Genomic DNA, 18,301 nt, shown 5'->3' with positions numbered 1-18,301 from the left:
CATACACTAATATCAAACATCTAAAGAAAATACACTCCAGTGTGTATTTAGAGACTTCATTGCCAAACAATATTACAGGTGGAGTATCCTTGATCTGAAATGCTGGGGACTACAATATTTTAAATTTTGGAGTTTTTATACAGATTTACAAAGACAGTTGAGCAACACTAATCTGAAAATCCAAAATACTCCAAAATCTGAAAACTTTTGAGAGGTAACATAATACTCAAAAGCTTTGAGAGTTCAAAGCATTTTTGATTTTTAGATTAGGGATGCTCAATCTGTATAAAGAAAACATTCAGGGCAGTGAACAATATGAGATTACTAATAAAAATATTAGCTAAATATTTACTAATAATTCTTTACCTATTAAGCATAAAGGAACTGGAAATGACAGCAAGCACCCAAGGTTGGGATATAGGTACCTACCAAGAAGACATGAGGCACATAAAAGGAAATGATTAAATACTAAAACGAAACTGAGTTCACAATTTTACAAGTGTTTTTTAAAAAAGAGAGTAGTTATGGGGAGAGTAGTTCAAGTACAACGTGTTGATAAGTCTATCCAACAGTCATGTAAAACAAAAACAGGCCAAAAAAGTGAGACTTCAAATTATTTAGACTATTCTGTATACGTAAAACCTTTAAGACAAGAAGAGTACCCAGTTCCACTTAATTTTTATTTTTTGCAAAAGTAATAGCCAACATGTAGTTAACCTGTGATGAATAGAGTATGATGACAGAGCAAAAAAATTTGTCCTGGTAATAACTCTTCCGTGACCTTTGCCTAACCCATTTCTTCTAAGACTCTCCAACCACCCCCATTCCGCTATCTGTGACATACTCATTCTTTAAGCTCTAATTTAAATATCCATTTTCTCTGGTCAGTCTTCCCAATCATTTGAGCCCTAAGACTAGCTGTCCCTCTATTTTTAAGTATTTTGTATGTTTATTCATTCATTAACAATTTTTTAATACACTCAAATGTAATTTTTTAAATGAAAAAAGTATATGTATTTATTGGTAATGTGGACCAAGCCCAGGGGAGCTTTGCCACTTAACTACATCCTCAGTCCTTTTTAACTTTTATCTTAAGACCAGGGTCTAAATTGCTGACAGTTTTGCTAAATTGGTAAGGATGGCCTCCAATTTGGTAGCCTCCTGCCTCAGCCTCACTGGGATTACAGGTGTATGCCACCATGCCCTGCAAAAAAGTGTTTATACACACATGCATCTTAATATTTCAAAAATAAACACAATAGAAGTTACCTTCAGAGAGTCAAATGGCAGAGGAAAACAAAAAGAACAACAAAAAAACCGGCTTTCTCCTTTAAATTTTATATACCTCTATATTCTTTAATTTACATATAATTTAATAATTATATAGAATTTCTAAGATGCCAGAAATTCACAATCTATACTACTCACTCGACACTTACACATTAAATATTTTTTGAGACTACACCACATTCTCATCTACCCCTCAGAAACATAATTATCTTGAAGGCAAGGTCTACTTCTCACAGCAACAACCACAACACTTTATGTAAACTGTTTACAAATACATGTTCATATGTAAAAGTATTTAAAAAACTTAATGAACAGATTTGTCTAAAGAGGGTAAAGTAAGAAAGGGCCTGACAAGGAAGGTGATTTTTAAAGAGCTAGTTCCATAAGTAATATATCTTGTTTAAAGAAAAAGTACCTTTTTTGGTGGAACTGGGGATTGAACCCAGGAACACTCTACCACTGAGCTATATAATTCCCAGTCCTTTTTTATTTTCAGAGAGAAACTTGCTTAATTATTGCCCAGGCTGACCTAGAACTTGAGATCTGCATGCCTCCACTTACCAAACAGCTGCAATTACAAAGCATGGGCCTCCATGGCAGCATTTTAAAATAAAAATTCATATATTCATCATTTATATGTTAAATAAGCTGAACGTTTTTCCTTCAGACTCTCATTGCCTTACCTTTGTTTCCAACACCTTTCACTGCATAAAAACTTTCTATTTCATGTAGTCAATTTTTTTCTTTTTTTTTTCTATTTTTTTAGTTGATGGTACACAACACCTTTGTTTTATTTTCACATGGGGCCAAGGATAGAATCCAGTGCCTCACATGTGCTAGGTCAAGAGCTCTACCACTGAGCTACAACCCCAGCCCCTGCAGTCAATTTCTCGATGTTTCTTTAAGGCCTTTGGATTTTTTCTGACCTTGTTAAGGAAAAGGTAGTTCTAATTCTTTTTAACCTTTTTGAAAACATTAAGCCTTTAATCATTTAGAATGAATTTTCTGGTACTAAGTAAAGTAGGGAATTAACTAAATGTTTTTCCAAATGAATAATCAATAGCGTCAATATCATTATTGAATGGTAAATCCTCTCCTCATTGATCTGAAATATCACCTATTATCAAAATGGCCACTTGAATTCACAGTGGAAAAGAACTTTGCTTTCCTTCTTCAAAACCATTAACCAGTTTTTAAGCATCTTAAATCAGTTCCACGGGGAAACATCACATTAATCTATCAATAAGTTTGACCTTATACTGATTAACATACAATTTTTTTTCTAACAAGTCACCACTAAACAAAACAACAGGAGCCAGGGATGTAGCTCAGTGGAAGAGCACTTGCCTAGCATGATGATTCCCAGCGCTGCACAAGAAAAACAAAAACCAAATAAGACAATAATTTTACTTGTATATTCCTGTAAGTTGCTAAATAAGACAAAAATTTCTCCCCAAAACTCTAATTTTTGGTTAGTTCAACTGAGGAAATACAGAAACATTTATCAGATGAGTAAGTTCCAACAACTTGCTAAAATAAAAAATGATTAGAAATAAAGTTCTAGAACAAGAAAAGATAACACCATTATCACTGACTGGGAGTTAGGAGACTTGGGTTCTAAATTCTAACCCCACTTTGAATAAGTGAATAAACCTTAAGAATCGAGATTATGGTTCCTTCTATTTCAAACATTCTATAATTCTAACTAATTCATCATCTCTAAGATAAGGTATCCAGTACCAATAGCTACTACTAAAAAGTAAAAGTGTATAAATCATTAGCTCTCCATTTTAGAACTTACCACATTCCTTATGAAAGGCTAAATCAATCTAACAATTTAAATTTTTTCCAGTTTTCTTTTGATCATGCACAAAATTACTTGAGCAACAGTTTTAAGAATTACTTTTAATCATGTGAAAGATTAAGTTACCCTTAGGCTTGTCCCTAAAAGTAACATTTAATAATTTCTAAGAGACATAATTGTTAAACCTTTCAAAATTTTTACAAATTTTATTGATATGATACTATATCGTGTCTACACACTCTCTCATACCCACAAATACCACAATTCAGAATTTCAACTCTAGCCCATATCTGCTGTAGTAAGTCCTGGCTAGGTATTTCCAAGAGTCTTCTTTTTTGTTTCTACACAAATTAAAACACATTTGCCTATTTTAAAAATACTACTTAATTTAATTTATATTCTTGTTTTTCAAATACTTAATCTCCCTCAACTTATCATCTATGAATGTATTTAATAGTCTCAGTAATGTAAATTAGCAGTTATATGAACAAATCAAATCTTGGTCCAAAGAAAAAGCTGAAGGAAACAACCATTTACTAAGTGTCTATTTGCAAACACTTAGTGCTATTTTTATAGGTTATAGCATCATCCTAACAAAACATCTAAACATTTCCCCCAACTGATATAATACCAATGACTGCTCCAGTAAGTTTTATTTAAATCTGTTGCTCTTGTTCCTTCTTCAGCTACCAAAAATCTCCTTTTCAAAAAAACACATTAAACATGTTAGTGCCTAGAATATGATTTTACTGATTTTCCCTAAACCACACCAATAGCCTCTACTTTAATTTGGTGCTGAGGATCAAATCTAGGGACTTGCACAAGAGGTAAATGCTCTACCAGTGAGTTGCATCCCCCAGTCCAGTAACCTCTACTTTAAAACAAACTCATTTTGCATCTTTTTTTTTTTTTTTTTAACTGGGGATTGAATCCGGGAATGCTCAACAACTGAGCCATATACCCAGTGCTCCCCAACCCCCAATATATATTTTTTGAGACAGGGTCTTGCTAAGTCACTTAGGGTCTCAATAAATTCCTGAGGCTGGTCTGAACTTGCAATCTTCCTGCTTCAGCCTCCTGAGCTGCAGGGATTACAGATTACATGCCCAATTTTAAAGTGGTTTTTAATAGAAAAATGCCTTTCTTTTGGTTTAGATTTAGAAGAAGCTTGTAAGATAGTCAATAATCAAGTGAGTCTGAATGTGAGATAAGCCAATTCTAAATCTAATCACTAAATTTAAGTTTCAAGGTCCCCTATTTTTTTTTGAAGTTCTTTATTATTCCCAAGTACATTAGGTTATCATTTGTCAAAACTTTCTAGAATACATAGCATCTTAGAAAGTGAGAAGTTGTTTATTTTTATGTTCCATATTTGGTCAATATGCTTTTAAATTTTTTTTAACCTTTATTTTATTTATCTTCACATGATACTGAGGATTGAACTCAGAGCCTCACACTTGCTAGGCAAGCACTCTACCACTGAACTACAACCCCAGTCCCAGGAGTGTGTTTTAATTGATAATGAAGAAATAATTCCCCTTAGCAATCTGTTCAATTTCCCTTAATAAACTAACAGTCATTTTCAGAACTAAGCCCAGTTTTATGAAACTATTCCCCACACAAAATTAACAGACATGAAACTATGCCACCAGAGTATACTGGAGGAAAAAAAAGTCACTTGTTATGACCAATTTCTCTTTTCTTTCTAACCAGTTTGTTTACACACTAAATTTCTACCTTCCATCATTTCACCAAGCATGTAAGCAAAATATTTATATATATTTACTATCATAACCTAATGCAAAAAGAATTCTATGGGAAGACAGAATCATGGTTCAAAATTACAAATACTAAATTTTGTTTTTAATTCTGAACTTTCTTTTTTTGGGGGGGGTAGGGGTACTGGGGATTGAACTCAGGGAACTCGACCACTGAGCCACATCCCCAGCCTTATTTCATATTTTATTTAGGGACAGGGTCTCACCTAGCTTAGCACCTAGCTTTTGCTAAGGCTGGCTTTGAACTCAGGATCCTACAGTTTCAGTCTCCCAAGCTGCTGGGATTATAGGCATGTGCCACCATGCCCAGCTAATTCTGAACTTTCTAATTATCAGTTACACTTACTCCCTAAAACATAATTTAAGTCAATTATAATCCTAAAGTTACTGTGACTACAAATACTAAAAATATTTATACATTACTAAGCAGTTAAAACATGCAACATTGAAAAACGTGAAGTTAAGCTTTCAAATTTAAAATGACTGGGGGACTATGTCATCAACCAAGAAGTATGAATTTACATCATATCAAAACTATTAAGTGGTACCAATAAATTTATATTTCAGTAAGAACACTTCACATGAGATTTAGCCCTTTTTTTTCTTTTTTTTTTTGCCGGGGGTGGGGGGTAGTGCAGTACTGGAGATTGAACCCAAGGCCTCAAGCATGCTCAGGCCAAGTTCACTACTGAGCTACGTTTCCAGCTCTAACCACTTAAACTTTTTAGTGTACAATACTGTGTTGTTTATTATAGGTACAAAGCAGTACAGCAGATCTCTAGAAATTATTTATTGTGCTTAACTGAAAATTTATGCTTTTTAACTATCAACTACTTTCCAGTTGTTGGCAATTCCATTCCACTTAATTAAGCAGTACTTGTCTTTCGTGACTGGCTTATTTTACTTAGCATAATGTCCTCAAGATACTTCAATGTCACTGCATATTACAAAATTTCCTTCCTTTTAAAGGCTAAATAATATTCCATTGTATGTTTTTACATCTGCTTTACCCATTCCTATGTCATAAACATGTGGGCTGTCTTCCACATCTTTGCTATTATTAGCAGTACTGCTAAACATGAAACTGCCAGTATCTCTTTCAGATTCTGATTTCCATTCTTTTGGATAGATACCCATAAGTGAACCTGATGAATATCAGGCCTAACACACCCTCTCTCCGCCCCAGGGCTGGAGATTAAACCCTTGCATACTAGGCAAGGTCTAGATCACTGAGCCACATTCTTAACAGTAATTCTACTTTTAACTTTTTTTTAGGAACCTCCATAATGTTTTCTATAGCAGCTACACCAATTTGCATTTCCATCAACAGAGTACAAAGGTTTTAATTCTTCATTTCTAACACTTGTCTTTTTTTCCCTTTTTTGGGTGGTGGGGGTTGGGGGTGGGGATGATTCTCTGGACTGAACCCAGGCCTTGCATGTGCTAGGCAAGGCTCTACTACTGAGTCACACCCCTAGCCCTCCCAATCTTTTGCTTGTTTTGATAATAGCCATTCTAACAGAGGTAAGGAAATATCTCATTGTGGGTTAGATTTGCATTTCCCTGATAAATGACATCAAGTCTTTTTTCATATACTTACTTGCCAGTTTGTGTCTTCCTCAGAGAGTCCTTAGCCCATGTATAAAATAGGGTCACTAGTTTTTCTGCTATTGGGTTATAGGAGTTCCTTCAATATTATCACTCTCAGTTGTGTCCTTTTGCTATAGTCCCCCTTGTCTATTTTCGCTTTTGTTATCGTATCCATGAAATTACTGCCAAGACCAATGTCATGAAGCTTCTCTCCCTTCAAATTCCATATATAGTATTGGAAAAACAAAGAGATCTAAGAGTAACAGAAATGACCTTACCTGTACCATCCCAAGATACTACCTAATATCTTGCCAAAAAATTTTAGATATTTCCCAAATCAAGAGTGTAAATTCCCCAGTTTTATCTGTATGTTAACACATATCTGCAATTGGTATGTGACATTTTCCTAGACTCATAAAAGATCTAAGTTTACATACATATCCTGGTCAAGCTCCCTATATCCAGATCTCCCAGCTGTTTTTCAAACTGCAGAAATTTCAGTTAAGAGGTTCTCAAATCAAATGACAATGACACAAAAATACACTACAGGTTTCCTGTAAAATGTCACAATGGACATACTAAGATGAATCAGTAAGATTCATAAAGGTACCCTGGGAATTAGTTACTTGGTATGTGAGATTATACATGCTATGAGAAACCTTAAGGTGTTATTTTTTCTCTACAATCGAAGTGCTTAGAATCTAGCAACATATAATTTAAACCTATCCTCCTACCTCTAATTTCTAGATACAAGTGCAAAACAATGAGCATAATGACCCCGACTCTCCAAGTATTTTAGTTGGGCACATGTGTCTTTTTTAATCATGTACATAAAAATGTGAAAATTTAATTGTTGGGTTACAATTGTTTCAGTTGCTTGAAGTGTGGCACAAAGGAAATACAATAAATGATTAAAGAACAGAACATATACCAGAGTGTAAGAAATCATAACAAATCATCTTAATAACATTTCACAGAAAGCTCTGAACAAATTCTAGTCTTGAAAACAGCCTAAGGATTAAGGAAACAAATGCAACACCAATTCTTTATATACACCTGGAGATAGACAAATTTAGATACAGACTAATAGAACATATGTGTGTCTGATGTAGGCAGAAAAATTCAGGCTGGCTCAGGAGATAAACTATTGATCTAATCAATGGAAATGTTACTTGTTAGAAGAAAAGGACATGAGGAATAAAATGAGAAGACAATGAAATCAGTATCAATAAAGCTTATTTGCAATTCATCCTGATCTCAATTTCATTTAAATTCAGTTCAAAGTTCTATAAAGGCAAGAAATATGTTTATATAATAATAAAATTCAAACCATGCTGATTTAAACTTAACTCAAATAATACAGAAAGAATCTTAGAGCATGTCAGAAGTCATCTTACTCAAAAAGTCCCTAATTAAGAAATCCCTTTGGAAAAACAAGAAGTGGGGCCAGGTGTGAGAGGCTGAGATAGGAGGATCACAAGTTTGAGGACAGCCTCAGCAAGACCCTGTCTCAAAATAAAAAATAAAAAGGGCCTGAGGATGAGGATGTAGCTTGACCCCCAGCACCACAAAAAACAAAAACAAACAAACAAAAAAACAGAGGAAGAAGCATTCCAAAACCAGCTCAGACTCCTTACCCACAAACTTGAAGGCAACATTTTCTGAATGCAGCTGTGAAAATTAATGTAACAGTCTTCTCCACACTCCGTTTTCTGGACAAAAAAGATCAACTGTCAGCACTACCACATCATCAATTCCAAGCAAGTAGTTCCTTAAGAACAGATCCACCTGTCATTCTCAGGGAATACTTGTGTCATACAAAGTACAAGTTCCTATGCCATGAGCACTTCAGCACCAAGTTTCACTAGAACAACTTATCAAGGATCTAGCAGAGGCACTTTTCCATCTTTCTCCTACACATCAGGAAAGGATAGATCTGGTCAAGGACTAGGAAAACATCTTTGAAAGCAAACTGTGCCTCAAATTTTCCATGAAAATATAAAATAATAAAAGGCAATCAAAGATAAGTAGAAAATCAAAAATTAACTGACCAAATAATTAGCAAAAATATTTTTAAATAAGTCTGAAAGGATAGGCTTAAAAAGAATAAGAAAGTTTCCAAATTTAAATGAAGAAACAAAAATACCTATAACAACTTTGGTAGCAAAAGCAATAGATTTTGAATGAAGGTTCAGAATCATATGTTAAAGTTCATGGTTTTTGTTTTTTTGTTTTTTGTTTTAATTCTTAAATATAAAAAAGATACCCTTCTGCCCAAAACAACCTAACTTGCAATCTTTGGAGAAAACTAAAGTATACTAGATGGATAGGTAAATTTTCTGACTTTCGGGGAAAAAGTTTCTCAAATTTTAAAACTGTATTCTTACAAAAACAATTAAAATTAAAGAAGATTACTAGAAGTTTTCCCGAAGTTTAGAAGAATAAAATCTGTACATAAAATTGTTAGCAGATGAGCCAAGAACAGTGGTGCACACCTGTTGACCCAGCTATTCAGGAGATGAGAGGATCACTTGAGCCCAAGAGTTCAAGGTTAGGCTGAGCAAAATAGTGAGACCCTTTCTCTTAAAAAAAAAAAAAAAAAAAAAAAAAAAAGTTCATAACAGTATATTTTAATATCAAATGTAGTTATCTGCCAAAAAAAAAAGGGGGGGGGGGAGAACATGGCTGTCTCCTCCACCATTTTTTTGTGGATTAACTATTAGCTCCAAGAGCCTAAAAAAAAAAAAGAAAACTCATACTGATTACTGAAATAGAATCATCCTTTCTAGTAAACTGTTTTAGCGACATAATTATGAAAGGACATATTCATATGTCTTAGAGTCAAACAAAAACAACTCTAAGTTCATTTCTATGCCCATAAACTGCAGAATGGATAAATTGTAGTGTATTCATACAATGTAATACTAAACAGCAACAAAAAAAGAATAAACTAATGCTACAAGCAACAACATGTATGCAGTTCACAAATATTAAGGGCAAGAAGCCAAACACATGTGAGTACACACTGAGTAGTTTGATTTACATAAAATTCAAAAACAGGTACAACTAATCCAAGAAATTAGAAAGATGAGGCTGGGAACAGTAACTATGAGGGCCCTCAAAGGGAACTTCTAGGATGCTGGTGGTGTTTTATTTCTTGGTCTACCTATCACTGGTTACACAGCTATGTTTTTACACAGCTATGATGGCTGTGAAAAGTCTTCAAACTGTATACCAATGATTTGTGTACTTAACTTCAATTAAAAGATTTTAAAAGATTAATAAAATTTTCTATAATTTAAACTATAAAATTACACATATAGCCTATATACATATGAAAAGCAGATTTTCTAATCAAAATGACCACTGCTTATTCAAATGACCCATACATACTACCACACCTACTGGCTCCAACTGTACTTTTCTTTCCCTTAAAAAGAAAGTGGGGGGGCTGGGGAGATAGCTCAGTTGGTAAAGTGCTTGCCTTGCAAGCACAAGGCCCTGGGTTCGATCCCCAGCACCACAAAAAAAAAAAAAAAAAAAAAAGTAAAAATAAGAAAGTGGGAAAAAAAATGGTGCACACCTGTAATCCCAGAGGCCTGGGAGGCTGAGGCAGGAAAATCCAAGTACAAAGCCAGCCTCAGCAACTTAGCAAGACCCTAAGCAACTTAGTGAAACCCTGTTTCAAAATAAAAATAAAAATAAAAATAAAAAGGGATGGAGATGTGGCTCAGTGGTTGAGTGCCCCCTCAAATCCCTGGGATGATGAAGAAAAAGAAACTCGAAGAAAACAAATGAAGTCACAGTCTATCTCTTTAATTGGGCCTAAAATACTAACATATGAGAAGTAATCATAATCAGACTCTTTAAAAGGCAAATGTCTTTCAGAGGATTATGAGGTTACCATTCATAGGCAAGAGTGAATTAGTTCAATAGTAACTACTTTTTTACACCTGACCTTAATATGAAAAAAAAAAAGAAAAACGAGTGCTTTCCCTTTGTTAACAATACTAGATTTCAAAATGTAGTGCCATATCTATTTCTTTCAAACAAGTCATCTTTGATCTTTCCTTGCTGCCATGATATAACTTGGAAAAGAGTCCTACTTTTCAATTTTAAACTTTATTCACTTTTAATTCTCCTTAAAGTCTATTTGTTTTTTTCCAAAAAATATGAATTATGTAAGAAACAATTACCAGTGACATATACACCAATCCTGCCCATCTCAAAATATAACAAGTGAATAAAAAAGTTATATGCTCTTCCTTTACACCCCAACCCCTTCCTCTTTATTACTATCATATAAAACCATGTGTTCATATACATGTGTGAACATACACACGCACACACAATGTTATAAACCATGGGTGCAAAATACAAAAATCAATGGTTGAGTGTAGAGAAAGAATTCTCACTCTAAACTAGAATACTTGAGGAAAGCATCTAAACCCACAAAGAACTGGCAAATCAGCAGACTAATCTGATTCAAGTCAAGGAGTTATATTATGGTACTAAAGAAACTGATGCTAATGGTTGAACCCCCAGGTGGTCAGTTAATGCCACATTAAAGAAAAATTTTCACCAATGATTTTGCCATGACCTAACTCAGTCATTTGGAAAATGAATGTTGTTCATTAGAGGTATATAGCTAAACTGAGATTATCATCACTACCAGAAAAGTAATTTAAAGCACAGATCCTTAATCCAGTTCCAACCTTCAAATAATTTCTAAACTTGAGAAAACAAATCTCTTCACAAAAGTAGATGAATGGCACCCTTTCTCTGCTATTAAGTATTCCTTAATAGTTTTTAATGTTTAGTCTCCAGATAGAAAAACTGCTTTTAATAATTTCCCCCTTTTTTTAACATAACTCCACAATGTTGCATTTGTTAAAAGAGTAGAACATTTGACAATTGGATTTTTAGAAACTGGAAGAATAACCAGTAAACATAAAGAACTTACACTTGCTTTAACATACTCTTATTTGAAGTATTTTAAAATAAATATATTCTTTTTCAAAGTAAAATAAATAATTTTGAAATTTGCTTAAAACCAAAATAAATTAACATGAAGGAAGTTAGTTGGTTTCATTTCTTTATTTTCTAAGCATTATATTTAAGCACACATCTTATGTTAACCAAACACATAAAAACCCCAAGCTACACATAAAATGAACACACCAAACTCTGGTAAAAGGAGGATATTTAGTCTATAAACCAGTCAAAATTACTAATGAAATCTAACCCTATTATTTAACTCATATTTTTCCTTCCTAAAATAGTCCATCTGTAGCCATGAGTTAAAATGACTTAACACCCTTTATTCATAACTTATGAGTAATTCAAGGGAAATTTACCCTTCTTTGTACAATAAGTGCTTAGTGAGCTCATCAAGACATGGGAAAAAAGCATGCTGGTCAGTGTGGCCTCTTCTTGAGACAAATCTACATGACAAGCAAAACTGTGATCAGAAGGTTACTTGGAAAATGTGAACCAGGAAGATTCAACAATTAATGGCATCAAACTAATTTACCTTTCTCCAAGTAATAGGTAGGAGAGGCGAGAGGACAGATATGCTGTTAAGGGCAAGGAACTCCCTCCTTTGAAAGTGGTGGAAACATTTTACCAAATGTGTTTTGCTATCTCGCCTTGTTTATGGAGTCACTGGGTGATCAAAATCAATTAAGGGCTAGGGTTGTGGCTCAGTGGTAGAGAGCTTGCCTACCATGTGAGGCACTGGGTTCAATTCTCAGCACCACATTAAAAATAAATAAATAAAATAAAGGTATTGTGTTCATCTACAATTAGAAATATATTTAAAAATATATTTGAATATTTCCTATACATCTTACTGCTATGTAACTGTGATACTCAGTTTCCTTATTTGTTAAAAAATGAATAATGAGCTCGGTGCAGTGTTGCATACCTGTAATCCCAGTGGCTCAGGAGGCTGAGGCAAGAAAATCGCAAATTCAAAGCCAGCCTCAATAACTTAGTGAGCCCCTAAGCAACTTAACAAGACCCTGTCTCAAAATAAAAAATAAAAAGGGGTGGGGATGTTGTTCAGTGGTTAAGTGACCCTGGGTTCAATCTGGTACAGGACAGTGGGGGGGGGGGGGTGATGAATAACGGTATCTACTTTACAGACTTGCCAAAAGGGTTAAATGAGATGGCACTCGAGTGCCTGGAATAGACTCTAGCACAGAGCAGGAACAGTTAAATGTTTATTATCCCAAATGCCTATTTTTTGTTTTCATATTCTTCCTTGAAAGAGTATTTGAATTCATTAGATGTAAGATTACTTATTTATAATTACAAATCAGACTAAGTTTATACCAAATCATCTAGATATTAGATTTTAGAATATACCAGAAACTTAACAACTCACATACATCTTATCTCTTGGGTTTAATTTTATATACAGTTGATCCAAATTCTTATTATTTGAAGAGCTGTCATTTCCTGAGCATTTATCACAAGCAAGGTGCTTTAATATTTTTTATCCTTAGAATTATTCTAAGGCAAGTGTTATCCCAATTTTAAAGATTCTGAATTAAAGCACAGAGAGGTTAAGACTGCCTGTCCAGTGTCAAACAAGCTATTAATGATCAGACTAGCTCAGATCTCTTTGCATTATACTACCTAGTTGTCTCATTCCTTGTATTTTGTGTCTTCATAATTTATTTTCAGCAGGTAACAAATACAATTTGGAAGGAAAGGGTACTTTGTCAACAAACTCACATACTAACCAAGTTGAGAAAATAGGTCTGGCCCTGCTCTATATATCCATTGATTTCATATACCAGAATTCAATCAATCAAGGATTAAAAATATTAGGTGGGTGCTCACTTCGGCAGCACATATACTAAAATTGGAACGATATAGAGAAGATTAGCATGGCCCCTGCGCAAGGATGACATGCAAATTCGTGAAGCGTTCCATATTTTTGGAGATTCCTTAGAAAACTTGGAATGGACCCACCATTTGACCCAGCTATCCCACTTCTTGGCCTATACCCAAAGGACTTAAAATCAGCATACTACAGAGATACAGCCACATCAATGTTCATTGCTGCCTAATTCACCATAGCCAGATTGTGGAACCAACCTAGATGCCCTTCAGTTGATGAATGGATAAAGAAATTGTGGCATATATATACAATGGAATATTACTCAGCCATAAAGAATGATAAAATTATGGCATTTGCAGGCAAATGGATGAAACTGGAGAATATCATGCTAAGTGAGATAAGTCAATCTCAAAAAACCAAAGGAAGAATGATCTCGCTGATAACTGGATGATGACACATAATGGGGCATGGGAGGGGTTAGTTTTAGGGTTAGAGTTAGGGTTAGGGAGGGGGGCAAGAATGGGGGAAGGAAGGACTGTATAGAGGGGTGAGAGGGGTGAGAGGGGTGGGAGGGGTGGAGGGAAGGGAAAAAATAACAGAATGAATCAACCAACATTACCCTATGTAAATTTATGATTACACAAATGGTATGCCTTTACTCTATGTACAAACAGAGAAACAACATGTATCCCATTTGTTTACAATAAAAAAAAATTAGGTGGAAAAAAAAGTTTGTACTGAACATGTACAAAACTTTCTCCCTGTCATTATTCTCTAAACAATATAGTAGTTAACAACTATTTACATAGTATTTACATTGTATGAGGTATTATAAGTAATCTAGAGATGATTTGCAGTATATGAGAAGATATGCACAGGTTATATGAAAATTCTGTACTATGTCATTTTATATAATGGACTTGAGTATCTGCAAATTTTGGTGCATGTGTATTTGTGTGCGTGTTCTACAATCAATCCCCCATGAATACTAATGACTGACTATACTCACTATTCTTGAATTCTGCCAATCTAAGTGGGGTGATGAGGGGGAAAACAGAGGCCTCACTAAGAAGTCAGGATCTGCTGGTGATTCTTGACTCAGCTGACAGGTCTCTAAGTTGGTCAGCCTTGCCTAGGGTCTGCAAGAATTTCAAGAGAAAAGTGGTACAAAGGACAGCCTTTAGGCCTGATCAGAGGAACTTCAACATTAACACTGATAGTAGTCAATTTGTATACCTCAAATTATTTCTATGCTCTGAAAAACAGGCTCTCTTTTGGGGGGGAAAATTTGTTTTAAATGCACTTCTGTCATGGAATATATTTTGAAGATTAAGTCACCAGATAAAAGTAGTGCCCCAAAGAACTTAATTTCTAAACAGAGAAAATCATGTTTCTTGTCCAGAACTACTCTATTAAGGTTGCAGTTTCTTTTTTTGGGGGGGAGGCGGGGTGCTGGGGATTGAACCCAGGGCCTTGTGCATGTGAGGCAAAAACTCTACCAACTGAGCTATATCCCCAGTCCCACAGTTTCTTATTTTATGCGCAGTATGATCTCACTCATATGTGGAATCTAAAAATGTTGATCTCATAAAAGTTGAGGGTAGGATAGTAATCACTAGAAGCAGAGGAAATTTGTGGAAAGAAAAGTAAAGTATCATGAGCTAGAACCATCCTATGGGAAGTATTATTTTATGAGCAGTATAAGAACCTAAAAGTAAAGTACCATGAACTAGAACAATCCCATGGAAGGTATTAACTAGCATACCTGTTTAAAAGACCAAGGAATATACTAGATATTACATAATATAAATATGTAGCTCCATCAGAAATATTTTATGCAATGCTATATGTTCTGAATTATCCCAAAAAGTTCAACTGAAAAGAAAACTCTAGAATTCCATGGTCACAGGTGAGATTTTTTTTTTTAATCCCACAAATATGGAATGACAGAGACTGTTTTACTCTATAAAGCTGTTTCAGACTATAAATTAATAGCCAAATCTATTAATATGACATTTGTCAAATTCTTGAACTACATCAGTAAATTTTCAGCACTTCAAACAGTCCTATGCTTTCCCAGTAACTAGAGAAAAAAGATTTTACACCTATTTTCAAAAACTTCCATGCAAAGATTATTTTCAGAACTCAAATTCCATCTTTAATTAAAACATAAAGAATGAGAAACTAATAATAATGACTGCTTCCAGGTAGAATTTAGTAGTTGGCTTACCAACTCAGTGAGGACCTAAGCAACTCAGTGAGACCCTGTCCATTCCCCTCACCTCCTGTATGGGGGACTGAACCTAGGGGTGCTTAATCACTGAGTCACATTCCCAACCCTTTTATCTTTTATTTTGAGACAGGGTCTCACTAAATTGTTTACGTCCTTGCTAAGTCACTGAGGCTAGTCTTAAACTGACGATCCTCCTGCCTTAGCCTCCTGAGTTACTGGGATTACAGGTGCCTGCCACCACACCTGGTACTATGAGACCCTGTCTTAAGATAAAAAATAAAAAGGGTCTGGAGTATAACTCAGCAAAAAAGCATCTCTTGAATATAAACCCCAATATCCACCCCCCAAAAAAAGAATTGAATAGCTGTAGGCAGATGTAAGAAAGGACTTTTGAATTTTAAACTATGTACATTTATAATCTATTCAAAGAAATTAATTTTAACAACCAAAACTACTGATTACAATATATAGCAGTTCTGCACACTTTGTTTCCTCATACTTCTAGGGAAAAAATTACAAAAGAGTCCAAAGATAAAGATGTTAAATGAAGCAAAACAGGTGGCAAAAACTAAATCCTTCTAGAATTTTAAAACAAAACAAGGTTCATAAACAAAGGAAATAAAACCATTGTCAAAAAAGGCATTTATACTCCCATGTTTACGGCAGCACTGTTTACAACAGCTAAGAAATGGAAACAATCTTAAGTGTCCATTAACTGATGAATCGATAAAGAGAATATGCTACACTCAAATACTATCTAGTCATTAAAAGGGATGAAATCCTGTCATTTTGTGACATGGATGAAACTGGACATCATTATGTTAAGTAAAATAGGCTAGGCACAGAAAGACAAATACTACATGATCTCACTCATGTGGAATCTAAAAATGTTGGTCTCATAGAAGTTGAGGGTAGAATAGTAATCACTAGAAGCAGAGAAGATTTGTGGGAAGGAAAGATGAGAAAAGACTGATCAATGGTACTAAGATACAGTTAGAAATGTGTTCTGGTGTTCTGCATAGTAGGGTGACTACAGACTTAAAAAAAACTAAAGAATGAAGTTTCAATGTTTTCACCACAAAGAAATGATAAATATTTGAGGAGACAGATATTGCTTACCCTAATTTGAAGAATACATGATATAAACATGTATTGAAAACATCACATGGTAACCCATAAATATGTACAATTTTTATGTATCAAAAAATACAAAATAAGTCTGGTGTAGTTGTGCCTGTAATCCCAGCGGTTTGGGAGGCTGAGGCAGGAGGAGCTCAAGTTCAAAGCCAATCTCAGTAATGCAGCAAGGCACTAAGCAACTCAGTGAGAAATAAAATACAAAAGTGGGGGTGGGGGGTGGCAGCACGCTGGGAACTGTGGCTCAGTGGTTAAGCACTTGTGGATTCAATCTCCAGTACCAAAACAATAAAAATAAAACATAAAAAAATACCCAATATAACACAACTTTCAGTTTCATTAACTCATGGAATATATTATCAGATTGTGACCATATGGAACACAAACTATTTTCTACTAGCTTAAAGTGGTATGTGAAATCTGAAACTCAGAAACTTTTTTTTTTTGTGGTGCTAGTGATTGAACCCTGGGCCTCGTGCATGATAGGCAAGTGGTTTACCACTAAGCTATATCTCCAGTCCCCCAAACTATGGAATTTAAGTCTAAGAAGGCTAATGATCAGTATTCAGTCTTAAGACAGTGGACCACTTAAGAAAGCATGAGTGAACAACATTCCATAAAACAGCCAGGTCAATATTTAATTTCTTTCTCTTTGAACACTAGTTATTACATATAAGAGAAAATGTGTGTGCACACACACATATATGTGTGTATATGTAAATATATTTAAGTGTTGTCAAGTTTTTATTCCAATTAATCTGTGAGTGAGGAAGCAGCTAAAAACTAGGGTGGTAAAATTTTTCTTTGAAAGCCTAAAGCACATCTTCACATGAAATAAATGATTTTAAATATACTGAACTAATCTTAAAACAGTGAGTCTCTTTGATTTCCTACCGGAAAGTTGGCAGGTCCACTATTATGTAACTCAATCCAAGACTAATGCAAGAGTTACACACTCATAAAGAGTTAGCAAAAGGTTTGGGAGGGGGACCACACTTGTTAGTTTTAGTTCCTTAATAATCTTATCAAATTAAATCCAGCCTAAACACCAATAACAAAACCTCTTTTCCAAATCAGACACAGTGACACTATAAGTTCCATCAAACTTTTAAGATAACATTGTTCTTAGCTAACTTTTGATCATTATGTGACTATCCTATTTTAAAAATGTAATCAAAATGCCAATTTTTCAAAGATGTCTATTTTTACCTTAGGCCTGTAAAACCTTGATTATTTTAGTATTTTAATTTTTCTTAATGTTTAATTCATTTTGAGGCCATTTATTTGCCCTCTGAAAGACTATTTTCCCTGAAGGCTAATCAGCAAGTTCTTTTCCCTGAAGTGCCAACACTGAACCTCCAGAACAGTTCCTACTAGCTACAGCAACGGAACAATCCTACAGTGCATTTCATTTACCACTTGGTTAGGTACATACTGAAATTCTGATTCATGAACATCTTTGTCAGTTCATGAACATCAATAAAAGAAAACTGACACTCAGGTTTGTGACTGCCAACAACCAAGTCACTTTACCTCCAATTTAAGTAGAAACAGACTTCAGTAGCTACTAATTTTGAAGAAATGAAGAAAACTGTCCAAGAATCACCTGAACTAGGTTT

General features: G+C 34.5%; 1 protein-coding gene and 1 non-coding gene across 3 annotated transcripts in view; one reads left to right on the top strand and one right to left on the bottom strand.

Annotated features, from left to right (window-relative positions):
* Positions 1-18,301, bottom strand: part of Fbxo11 (F-box protein 11) — an 87,808-nt gene that overhangs the window by 66,644 nt on the left and 2,863 nt on the right. The gene's annotated exons all lie outside the window — the stretch shown is intronic.
* On the top strand, positions 13,304-13,410 carry LOC124963774 (U6 spliceosomal RNA). The gene has a single exon (XR_007104811.1). It is a non-coding gene; the product is annotated as a U6 spliceosomal RNA (small nuclear RNA).

Source organism: Sciurus carolinensis, chromosome 13, assembly GCF_902686445.1.
Source record: "Sciurus carolinensis chromosome 13, mSciCar1.2, whole genome shotgun sequence".
NCBI lineage: Eukaryota > Metazoa > Chordata > Mammalia > Rodentia > Sciuridae > Sciurus > Sciurus carolinensis.
Note: the sequence above shows the minus strand (reverse complement) of the source record. Positions and strands in the feature narration are given on the sequence as shown.